This window comes from Morone saxatilis, unplaced genomic scaffold (assembly GCF_004916995.1).
Source record: "Morone saxatilis isolate NCDOM2014 unplaced genomic scaffold, NCSU_SB_2.0 Contig1, whole genome shotgun sequence".
Lineage (NCBI taxonomy): Eukaryota > Metazoa > Chordata > Actinopteri > Moronidae > Morone > Morone saxatilis.
This window is the reverse complement of record NW_023339651.1, coordinates 18250267-18262422: the sequence shown is the minus strand read 5'-3', so window position 1 is coordinate 18262422 and position 12156 is coordinate 18250267.

The following is a 12156-nucleotide window of genomic DNA, read 5'->3' as shown; positions in this document are numbered from 1 at the left end:
CAACACTCGTGCCACCCCTTGAGATTTTATCTTTGCACACGTTACATGTCGCAGTCTTACTGGTGGGAGATTCCAGTGTGAAATATTGCCACACCGCTGACATGATAGTGCTACTTAGCTTAAAAAAAGTTTAGTTTTAGTGGATCATTTCTCCAAGAAAAGCAAGGTAAGGAGAAGGGACACAGAGACACAGACTATACTGAGTTTGTCAATGTACCTTTTGCTCTCTGGTAGACATAGAGGGCTTAAATAATCCTTTGATATGCTGAAATGGAATGTTTTAGCTACAGGCTTTTTGTTAGTGTATCAGCCCTTGACTAATGTGGCACGATGGTTTTCCCTTTCAGGTCGGTGTGTTTCAGAATATGACGCAATGTGTTCTGTCTCTATGGATGGTTACAGGTGGTTAAGACTCTAATGAACACGGGCCACCAATCGGCAAATGGGTCTACAGTTTATTAATCAGATTGAAGTTGCTCAAAAATGACGTGACAATGATTATTCTTAGGATGGGAAACTGATCCTGGTTCTGAAAGGAAAGCAAGGACAAGAAATATAGTATGGTATTATACAGATACCTTCACTCAGGGAGAGTTGAATAATGTTATTAGCATGAGTTGACAACAACTGTGTGTGTGTGTGTGTGTGTGTGTGTTGGTGTGTGAGCGTGGATCCCTGGCATTCATCCACAGCAGATGTGGTCAAGCTAACAGTTTGGGTTTGGAGGTCAGAGGGCTGCAGAGCTGCATGCGCTCAGTCGGATAATAAGGGATTTTCCGCTCCGCTGTGAGGTAGATCCACCTGAGCCTCAGTCCTCACACACACTGCAACACACTCCTTTCATACATGCTGTACACACTCCAGCCAGGAAAACGTCTCTATTCCTCAAGTGGGTGCAAGGAATAGCAGCAGGTCAGGCTTCTTCCTAGGAAGAGCAAGAGAAAATAATCCACAGCTCCTTCTGGAGGGCCCGGACTGCCATCTCATAGTCCTTCTGCCTTAACTCTTTCTTACCTCTCACTCTCTCATGCCACATATCAACTCATGTCGACTGCTTTCTCCTCCCTCTGTCAGTTTCTCTTCCTCCTCGGCCAACACTCCTGACATCTATCTTGCTGCAGTATATTCTAGTCTCTCTTTTCTCCTCATGGTTCAGGGCCATTTCCTCTCTCCCCCTGCCTCCAAACCCTCCCTCTTTCCCGCAAAGTCATGTTCTGTGCTCTTGCTGTTCTGAGCTTTCAGGCGCACTTCCATTCAATAGCCATAATCCTAATGCCGCAATAAGAAGGTGTTCTTTGGCGAGGACTTGGCTTTGAGAGAGCCATTCATTAGGCAGTGACAGGGTCTGCATTTGGACTGATGAGCCCATATTCCCTCGATGGCACTCCCACTCAGGGATCAGAGAGGCCTGGTAAATTTGTCCTGGTGACATCAAGACAACATCCTTTGTGGGACGGCACGGAAAATTGATTTAGGAAATGCGTAGCAGAGCTCCCAGAGGTACGTCGCTGACAAATAGGTAGATTCTGCATGAATGCACAGGAGGAGAGGCGGAGGAAATAAGAGGTGTGGAGATCAGCATACTGTTGCATTAATGACAGAGAGGAACTAAAAGAATGATACAATAGAAAGATAGGTAGAAAACACAAAAGCACAATGCAAAGATTTTTCAGAAAGAAAGACTGTGGTCCACTGAGTGAGAGATGTTTGCACTGGAGGCAATGAGACTGCTGAGGTGCTGCTGCCTCAGGCAAAGACCTGGGGAGGCTCCAGCGTCAGCCAGGCCTCCAACCTCCTCCACCTCAAAGCCATTCGACACGACATCGACTGCAGCAGCTCTTGCCCAAAGCCAGAATCGATGGTGCCAGATTCCAGCTGCAGAGGTGTTTAGCTCTGCGTTGTTTATTTAGTGGACCTTTAAACAAACTCGCGGGTTTGCCCCGGGGGAGACAAATGATGGAGATGAGCTCACCCCTCCGTAGCTGGGTTTGATTCAAATCTCCAGTTCAAGTGGTTCACCTCGACTACATGCAGAGATGTTTGTTCACACTATAGGCAAAGCAAAGCAAAATGCTGGAGTTGTGGCTGTTCGTGTGACATTCGGTTCAAGTTCAAATACTTTATTGTCAAAAATACAACTTTGATCTGCTTCTGTCTTTATATAGATCCATCTGAAAATCTCCTCATTGCCCACAGGCTGCATTACACATTACAGCGAAAAATAAAATAAATTGAAAAAATAAAAATAAAAAGCATTGGCTTCAGGGTTTGTGAGGTGCAACTTAAAGTCTGCTGACGAGGGGCTTCCAACCAAACCTGCCCTAAAAGTGCTGCTTGGTGTTTTTGGAGACAGAGGCACGGGAGGAAGCTTATTCAAATTCAAAGACTTGCTGTTGCCAGGGTTCAACAAAGTATCGCCTCCCAGCTAATTTTGGACTCCAGAGCTATTTGTTCCATGCTGTCTCAGTTGGACTGTTTTAGCATTCTCCACATTAATGGGCCCATCATAAATCATGCGATATAACAAATGGACTTTGCAGATAGTACTGCTCCTTCCGATGCCCAGAACAAGAAAAGCAAAGGTCAAATGATTAGCCTTGGTATGCCTGTGCGCCTTTAATGATTGTGCCGAACCTTTGTGTTGGGCGCGTGCCTCCTCAGCACATGTAGCGCTTGTTAAATACAGAACAGAGAGATAAATTAATGAAGGCTTCCTCCTGCTGCTTCTTTGGCCTCTGCATAACCTAGTAGTGATGACTGAGCAGAAATGTGGCCTCGCTGTAGCTGTACGGTAACACTGTGTTAAATTACGTACAGCCAAAGTGTACGCCAAAGTCACTTAGCAGCCACACTGTAATTAATGCAGCACTGTGTGTCTGAACAATGAAACTGTATTGAAATCAACACACAGTGACTATTGGCTTTGACTAATGTGAATCACAGAAGCTCAAAACATATGATCATGGGAAATACTGGAATTATTTTATATACTCTTTATAGGATAGTTATAACCCCTTACAACAATTACTTCCAAAGTCAAATACATTTACAATACCTATATGTGTTGCTCCTCGCCCGCCATATAAAAAAATAGAACAAGAGAAAATACAAATAACAGAAATACATTGGTTTCAGAAAAAAATAATGTAATATAATGTGGTGATAACTGATCATTAAATTAATTTTAATTATTTATATATAAATAATAACAAACTGGAATGGCAGTTGGGCTGGCCTGCCTTTTTTTTACCCCTCCAGATCTGCCCCAACATCTCACACAAAACAAAATAGCTAAATTCCTCATTCCATGATTTATTATATTTATTTTATAATTGTATAGGTGTGCCCTTCTATTTGCTATCTGCTTATGAATCATATACATATACTATATTACTGTTTTCATGGCAACAAGATTAAACATTTTACTCTTTACGTTTGATTTGCTTCAGCATCGGCATGGTGAGTATCATTATATATTAAATTAGATCAATCACTGTTAGCCATAAACAGTTCAGGGGCCTAGCATTTTGGGCCATTTTTGCTAAATAATTCCCAATATCACAATTTGCTTTTCAGGTGAGAATATTTCTCATCATATCCTGCCATCACACAGAGTGGCTGATTTCAGGAGTGTCGGCAGCTCAGGGGAACACCGAGCCACTTCGATCACAAACAAGAATCTGTCGATACTGTTGCACAACACTTTCTACACCCTAACACAGGGAACAACACTTCCTGCTGACCCTCCCACTGCCGCCGTGCCAGTCTGATAGAGTAATGCAGGCGGAGGAGAAAAACACTGTACCAAACCGTTTTATGTGCTGCTTTAAACACTCGCTGAGGACTTCATCCTCACCTACTCTATTTTCTGCACTGTGTCCCCAGGCCTCCATGCTCAACAACGCGGCCATTTACTCTGTTTCGATCCCCAGCTTATGGCCAATTATTAGCACAGCTATAGGATGCAAAGCACAGAGTCAGCGAAAAATACAGTGCAAACAGTCATTTAGCATGCCATCATAGGCATAGAGGGGGGAGGCAAGAAAAGAATGGAGGAATGGAGCTTCCCCAAATAGGATGGAAATGATAGTGGTGGTGGTGGGGGATGGGGAGTTGTACTGTGTAGCGCTCTATACAGATGCAGGCTGGAGAGAGAAGGAGATCATACCAAAATTGTTCAGCTAGCAAAATGCAAATGGAGAATACTCTACTATGCAGGTAACCAATTCCTGAAAAAAAAAGAAGTTAGGGATTTTTTTTTCTTTCCTTGGGTGGTTTCATAAAGTGAGGAGGTTTTAGATTATGGAATGTAAGGGTTGGGGGATGGGGGGGATGTTGAAAAAGTTTGGGAGAACTAAAGTTTGGGTTTACTTACACTGCAGAACCAAACATGGAAACGGAAAAGGCGACAGAAGATGAGAGCTTCTCTCACTATGTAACTTTACAAAGTTCATGTATGAATAAGGAAGAGCCATATGAGGAGCTGATCAGACTGCTGGCCCTGTACTGCCTGCAATACAAATATATGATGAATCATTATTTGTTTGTATGTGTCCTATGCAACCTGTTTTAAAGTATACTGAGGCACAATACCACTTATAATGATGTAATCCTGTACTGTTCCCAAACTGCGAGCCCTGGCCCAGGTGCACCCCTTGCAACCTCTGACACTCACTGTCACCGCTCTGATAGAGCTCTGCTCTCCTGTAGCTGCTAATCTGGCTCCTTTCCTTTGTGTCATTCTCACAGGGTTTTTTAAGTCTGAAATGTAGTACAAATACGCAACTACTTAACTACAAGTAAAATTACTGATTTTAATAATACTCAAATGAGATTAAACAAGAATAAATTAAATTTGTTACTTGTACCCTTGGTCATAACCCTACTTCTCTCAACTTTAAGCCCCATTTACCCCACTAAACTGCTCCAATTGAGAAACACAATCTTGTTGTTGTTCTTCCCATCAACACTGTTTCACTGGACTAAGAAATGAACTATGAATCTCCAGTTCATTCTGAGACATCAGGGACTATGAGAATAGAATCCATACTGATGCAAATGAAATGAAACTAAAAAAAAATAATTTTTACCACAAGTGGACAACCAAGAAAAGTTTCAAATTCAACCATGAGGGTGACCACAAATGAGACCTTGAGAGGACTAATAACACAATCACAGAAACACACACTATCTGCTCTTAAGACGCACACCTTTACCCAGCTGAACATTTCGAAAGGCTAAAGTTTGTAGAATGAAATACTGAAAGTTATGCACATATCAGTTTTATATGTATGTCATTGTCGCAGTTCTCACTGTCAAATCAGCATTGCTAATTAAAAGCTGCTTCATATGAATGTTGCTCATGTCTGTATTTGAGGACCATGGAATGACAACGGGCTGTGAAGTGTGATGGAAAAACTACACTGGCCACAAAACTTTTGAAAAACACAAGACCCTACTTAGAGCTGGCGTTTGGTTTATCTGTTCTGGGCTACAGCAGAAACATGGCAGCTTGCTCCCTTTGTAGGTAACAGCTCATTCTAAGGTAACGAAAACACAACAATTCTAATTTTCAGGTGATTATACACTAATGAAAACATAACCATGAATATTAAGTTACATTTTTGCCAATAGATCCTCCTTAATGTTACACACTGGACCTTTCAACATTAAGCTGTTATGCATTTCAGTATAGTAAAAGTGTTAAATCTGTTCAGGTCTTTGGCGCACTAAAGAAGATATATTTCACGATCCGATGCAAGAGTAGACATATAATGTGCAATAGATAATTAATATACAGCTCAGCAGTTTACAGTCCACAGGTAGAGAGTGGTGTCATCCTTCCTGTAAAGCTTTCAGAACCAACTGCTAGTTTTAGATCAGCTGATAATGCATCAGACAGCACGCAGCTAGAAAGCAGGCGCCGACCTACCAATCTAGGCTATGTGTTAATTTTGAATGAACCCACTGTGTATAACATGCATATATTTCTAGGTTAAATATTCTTGCTGAATAACAACTGCAGTTATCGGCACAGAATTAGCAAGAAAAAACGATGAACATTCAGAGATAGTGGTGCTCCATTTGGCACCTGCAGGATGAAGCTATAAGGGCTATGAATTCCACAGGATACAGATGTAAAAACAACAAAAGGAATGGATTCCATAGACGTGTAAGAATAAAAGACACCCCTGATTACACTGTAAAAAAAAAACTGGTTTTATAGCGTGTGCTTTGTGTCTATTCACAAAGTAAAGTAAACTGATTAGAGAATACATGAAAAAAGAGGCAGGAGCAGATGTAAAGTGTGGTTTGACCCAAGCCACAGCACCTGTTTATGGCTGCTCTTTACCTCTCCATGTAGGAGGCAGTGTGTTCTGCTGTGCTGCCCTCATATTAAAACCCCAGCCATTAAACAGCACTTGGCCAAAACATTAGCAACCGCCCAGGAATTAATTGAATATAAGCTTGTTCAGCACATGCTGGGATGTGGTACAGAATCACACACACAACACACACATGTAGATATATATGCTGGCAGGGCCAACAGGGTCATAACTCACTGCTCTTCCTTTGCAGTATTAAAGGATAATTCAGGTTTATTGCAACTTGGGTCTTATTTATGTATTTTTGTCCATCATTTCTATCAGTTAGGTCAACACTGAACTCACCAAAGTAATCAAACTTTGTTACAGCAGTAGCAGTTTCTGTACTTATATATTCTGTCAATTTACACTTTCCTTGATAAAGAATAAAATATAAATAAATTGTTTCAATGAAGGGTGTTTTATGCTGATCTGCAAGGTAAAATTACTGGTTTTATTATTGGAGTCTGGTGCGCCAATTTGCTTTGGTCTGAGATGTTGGTGCATCTAGTGGCAATGAATGTTATATAGAACTTTTAAAGGACAAGTGTGTAGGATTTAGTGACATCTAGCGGTGTAGCCAATTGCAACTCACTTGCTTCAACCTCTTTTTCCTAACGCACAAAAATACAATAATTCTTATATATAATATATATATATATTATATTCAGGTGATTATGCACTAATGAAAACATACCTATGAATATTACATTCCATTTCTACCAGTAGACCCTCCTAAATGTCACACACTGGACCTTTAAGTAATTTGGTTGAGTAAAGTGCACTTGCAGCATACTCACTTGAGTAGATTTTTAGAGTAAAATCCTTTTACTAAAATACATTTTGATACATTCAGTGCACTACATTTTTGTATTTATGCAAATGTCTTAAAGAGGCTAGTGGTCTGCTGATTGCAGGTCTGCTGGATCTGCTACCACAACTACATCCCTCATTACTCTGAGGGTAAGAGAATAACGGCTGAAGCTACAGCAGGATATTCTGATGAGACAAAACATCCTCCACTGTTGGAGCACCTAATGTTGACAGACCACAGTGTACAGTGCAGTGAGACAACAATCCTGATTAACTGAACTGACAGAGAGCAGTAAGCGTGTCTGTTGTGTCAGTGCTAATGAGTTCAACACTATACACACACATTATATTCAAAACTACTACTACTACTACTGCTTGAAGAGATTAGCCAAAAAAAAAACTTTTATTTTATGTGAACAACTGATATAACGTTTCAAACACTGATGGTCTTCCTCACATACAAGTGAAGACTTGTAATTAATAGGCAATTCATAATAAACCTCACATTATTATCTCCTAATTAGCCTGAATGCAGTGTTAGTGTTAGAGAAGATTAGAGAGTGGTTTGGCGAACTCAGTTCAGATCTTATTCTTTTGACTGAAGTGACTCAGACCTGATCTGGATTATCAAAGTTTAAGGATATTGTAACATGCTGACGCTCATTTTTAACATTAACATCTACTGATCATATGTTATAGTATGTCCACAAAGTGCAAATGATGTAATTTAAAAATGACTTTACTTGTCGGTGTTCTTGAGTATATAAACGCTACATTCACATTGTCCTGGTGTATGTGTGGCAGATTATCTAACCCAGAGATGATAAAAGGACGATCTGTCACAGACTGACCATTAATACAGGTGTACGCAATGATGGAAATAATAATAATAATAATAATAATACTATCGATAATTCCTCTAAAAGGCATTCAAACTAAAGTGCAAGCCTGTTTTAAACACGTAATAAGTAATATATACATATATTTGTGTAAAAATGTAGGGGGAAAAAAGGTTTTAAGTAAAAAGTACAGATACCTGAAAAAACTGCTTTAGTCTGGTACTTCATTACTTCCCACTTCTGCTTGAGTACAGTTTTTGGCTACTTTACCCACCTCTGGTTAGTTGTTACAGATTAGGATAGCCTTTTACATTTTACACTGTAGAAGCACAAATATACACCACTGTCTAGTACAGTATAATATAGTGTAGTGTGGTTTAGTGTAGTATACAGGACAGCAGTTTGACTCATCCCTTTAGGCTGAAGTGTTCTTGAGCAAGACTCTCCATCCCTCCTAAGGCACTGCTCTGTAGCTGATCATGACCTTTGACCTTCTTGTGGAGGGTTCAAGAGAAAAGACATCAAACCCCAGAATTACATTATTATGTTCCATAGTTGTATTATGTACACGCATGCACACAATACATAATACATATAGCTACAGTTTCTCCCACATTCCTCCAGTGTCTATACAGCTGCTCCGGTTATTATCTTCCTGTTTGTTAGCGCTGCAGTTGGAGTGAGCAGAGCTCCACCCTGATTAACAATCAAGGCAGAGCTGCTTATTTTCACACTTCTGTTTGATTCATGATCCGCAGGCTGCGAGTCAGTGCAGGGTCACAAAGTCTTTTCATGAGTTATGAGAGTATTTAGTGGGTACTAGAGAGCCATTAGCGCTGGCTAATCACCACAGGTGTGTGTATGAGTCTGCCCTGTGGGTGAGGTTAATTGCAAGTAGGAAGGGCTTGGATTCCGGCAGGGGTCCCGATGAGTGGAGGGGAGGAGAAAGGAAGAGGTAGACAGGGGGTCAAAGGTCAGAGACCTGCTCTCGGCAAATTCTACTGTAGCTCATTTTCAGAATAAGGGTCAGGGGGAGAGAGCTCTTCCACACACACACACACACTCACTCATGTATGCAGACAGACACACTTTCGGGGACATTAGATGGACTTATATTCATTTCCTGGAGACTTACCCCAAACCATAACCTTAACCACGGACTGAAGAATCAGCTTTTTACAAATTGGGGACACAACTTTTGACCTAAGTCAGACCACACACTCAAAAAGTATGGTATGCACAGAGGTTTTATCTTAATCTGAAAAATCTGTGGTGTTTATTTAAAATGAATTAAAAATAGATCAATAAAAAAATCTTATTTTAGAAATACAATTTGAAAAGGGCATTTGTACAGTGTAAATTACTGTTTATTAAATATTTATCTTTTAAATTTTCAGAAATTTGGTAAAATCCACCCTTTTAGCTCTCTCACATGACGCCAAAAAGAACACACACACTTGGCAGGACCTATAGTCACCACCCTGCTGTAACACATTTTATTTCAGAGCAACACAATCCTCACGTCTGAAGTGAACACACCCATTTATCGAATATGCTTTTACTACTGATAATATGACATTTCACTAACAAAAATTACATTTCAAAAGTGCATAGTATACGACATTTCAGTTTTCTCTGCATTTTTTAAAATAACCACAAGGAAATGAAGCTTTCTAAAGGGGACCTATTATGCTTTTCGCAAAATTTTGGTCATATATATGTTACAACCCCAAATAATGGGGTGTATGTATGTAAAAGTAATCCCTTTGAGCAAAAAGCTAAGGATTCAGACTCCCCTGAATGCAACGTTTCCAACGTCTTTACATGACAAGCCGACATCAGATCATCTATATATGGTTATCTCCTCCAGTCACAGCACGACTGAGAATGCCCACAAAGTACAGGGACCTGCTCTGTATCTCTAAGGTATCTGACTGCTCTGCTCAGGCGTCAGGACTAACTCGTCAAGGTTCCTCTATGCAGAAGGTGCTTTTTCTAAAGTAACTTAATGTTTACTGAGTTTACTGCCTTACTTGCTGCTATTAGCTAACCTGTTAGTTGCTGCATACTGCTAACACACTGGGAGCTTGAGGCATCGGCACTTGTGACGGTCCAAAGCCCCTGTACTTAAACAGCTTGAGGATGAACTGAGGGGCTGCATTACGGTCCAGTATAAGAGAGACATGTTGAGTGAATCATTCAAAAATATTCAAGTGGAGTCTTAGACTGAGACTACAGAGCTGGAAATGAGCCCAATAGACCCTCCTTTAAATCTGCTAGCCGTTCGTTCCGTTGCGTTTGAAATGTGCGACGCAGTATAATTTTTGTCTAAAAAGGACTATTATTGGGCTATGTTTTACGACACCATGGCTAAATCAGAGCTTATACCAGAAGCATTTCCTGTCAAAAAGAAAACCAAAACATTTGTAATTTTCAATTAAAAAGTCAAAACCGAAAACAAACAAACACCATTGCATATAGAATTACTGAAACACACACAATATGTTATTTACTCATAGTAGGTAGCCAAACTAGTGTTGATACAAATGCTATTTCCAGCCCAGGTCCAGTAACTGATGCTGAAGCATGTTTGCATTGCTTTTCCCAGGTTTATTCCTTCATGTAAACTGTGAATATACTGCAGCTGAGACACACAATAAACACAATAAACATACTGATACCTGCTAAAGCCTCTCTGGCCTAATGTGGCGTTTTTAATAAAGCCTCTTCCTCACTAGAACCACAGTTATTAATGTTTCAGTCTTGATTATAACTTTTGCTTGGCGGATATGCTGTTCAGCAGGTGTTGCTCACTGAATTATCAGGATCTGTACTCCATTTCAGTGTTTGATGTTGTGTACATGTTTGTAAATGTTCATGATACAGATGTATTGTTCAAGATTTTCAAAATAACAAATTGCTTTGAAGAAAACATTTCTGTGGGCAAATGCATGATGGAAAATGTGCTGAATGACTGCTGAAAGCAGCTTCACAGGCTGTGCAGCTGAACCACTGTTTGACATAAAAAGGTTCAGCCAGACAAGAATCTGAAAGCAACCTCTAAAATATTCACTTGACCTGCTTTGTTTGCTCTCTTCCTCCCCGAGGCACGCTACGTCCTTTCAATCGCTCTTTCTTTTGCTTTCTTTATCACCTCTTTCTACGCTGTTGACCTGCTTTTGAGCTGGTGGTTAACATAGAGGCCTCAGTCCAAATCACATCTACAGGGTACTTTGCTCCGCTTTGACTGGCATCCTCCCCTGGTTTGGATTGAAGTACATCACATTTATAACTGGCATTAAAATGTGTTTGAGGTATACACTTTGAAATGCAATTTCCCTCTACCTTTCAGATTGCTGCTCACATAAGAACTGTTATTTCCATCCTTTGATCTACAGTATATATGTAGCAAACATCCTGCACCGTAGTTCACTGTCACAAGGGGAACACATTAAGAGTCCAGTGTGTAACATTTAGGAGGATCTATTGTCAGAAATGTAATACAATATCTATAGGTATGTTTTTATTAGTGAATAATCACCTGAAAATAAGAACTGATGTGTTTTCGTTACCTTAGAATGAGATATTTTTATCTATTGAGGGAGTGGGTCCTCTTCTGGTGGAGACCGCCATGTTGAACAGCCATGTTTCTACAGTACCAGAAGGACAACAAAACACTGGCTGTAGATTAGGCCTTTGCATTGTTTGCATGTTTTGCGGCCACTGTAGTCAGATGAGGATGCTGCAATCAGCAACTACACCACTAAATGCCACTAAATCCTAAACACTGGCCCTTTGAGATTAGTTTACAACTCATGCTCAGTGTGTGCAAATAGTGGTATGAGGTCCTCTGTAGCTCTGGAGGAGCCTTGTCAAGTCTGAGAAAATAATTATGATGATGTCATCAGGGACATCAGGGACTACAACTTTATAACAGAAACACATACATACATGTATGGGTACATGAAGTTTAATAGAGGATCTAATAAAAGACACCATCGAGTTGTATTATGGGATGGGTAATATCAACCATTTTTAGTACTGAAGCTTGACCGTAGCTTAACCTGACTGCTTCCGATTGTTTGTTACACAGAACCATATAGGAAGTCATTGTTGGAAACTGTTTGGAAAAGGGTAGA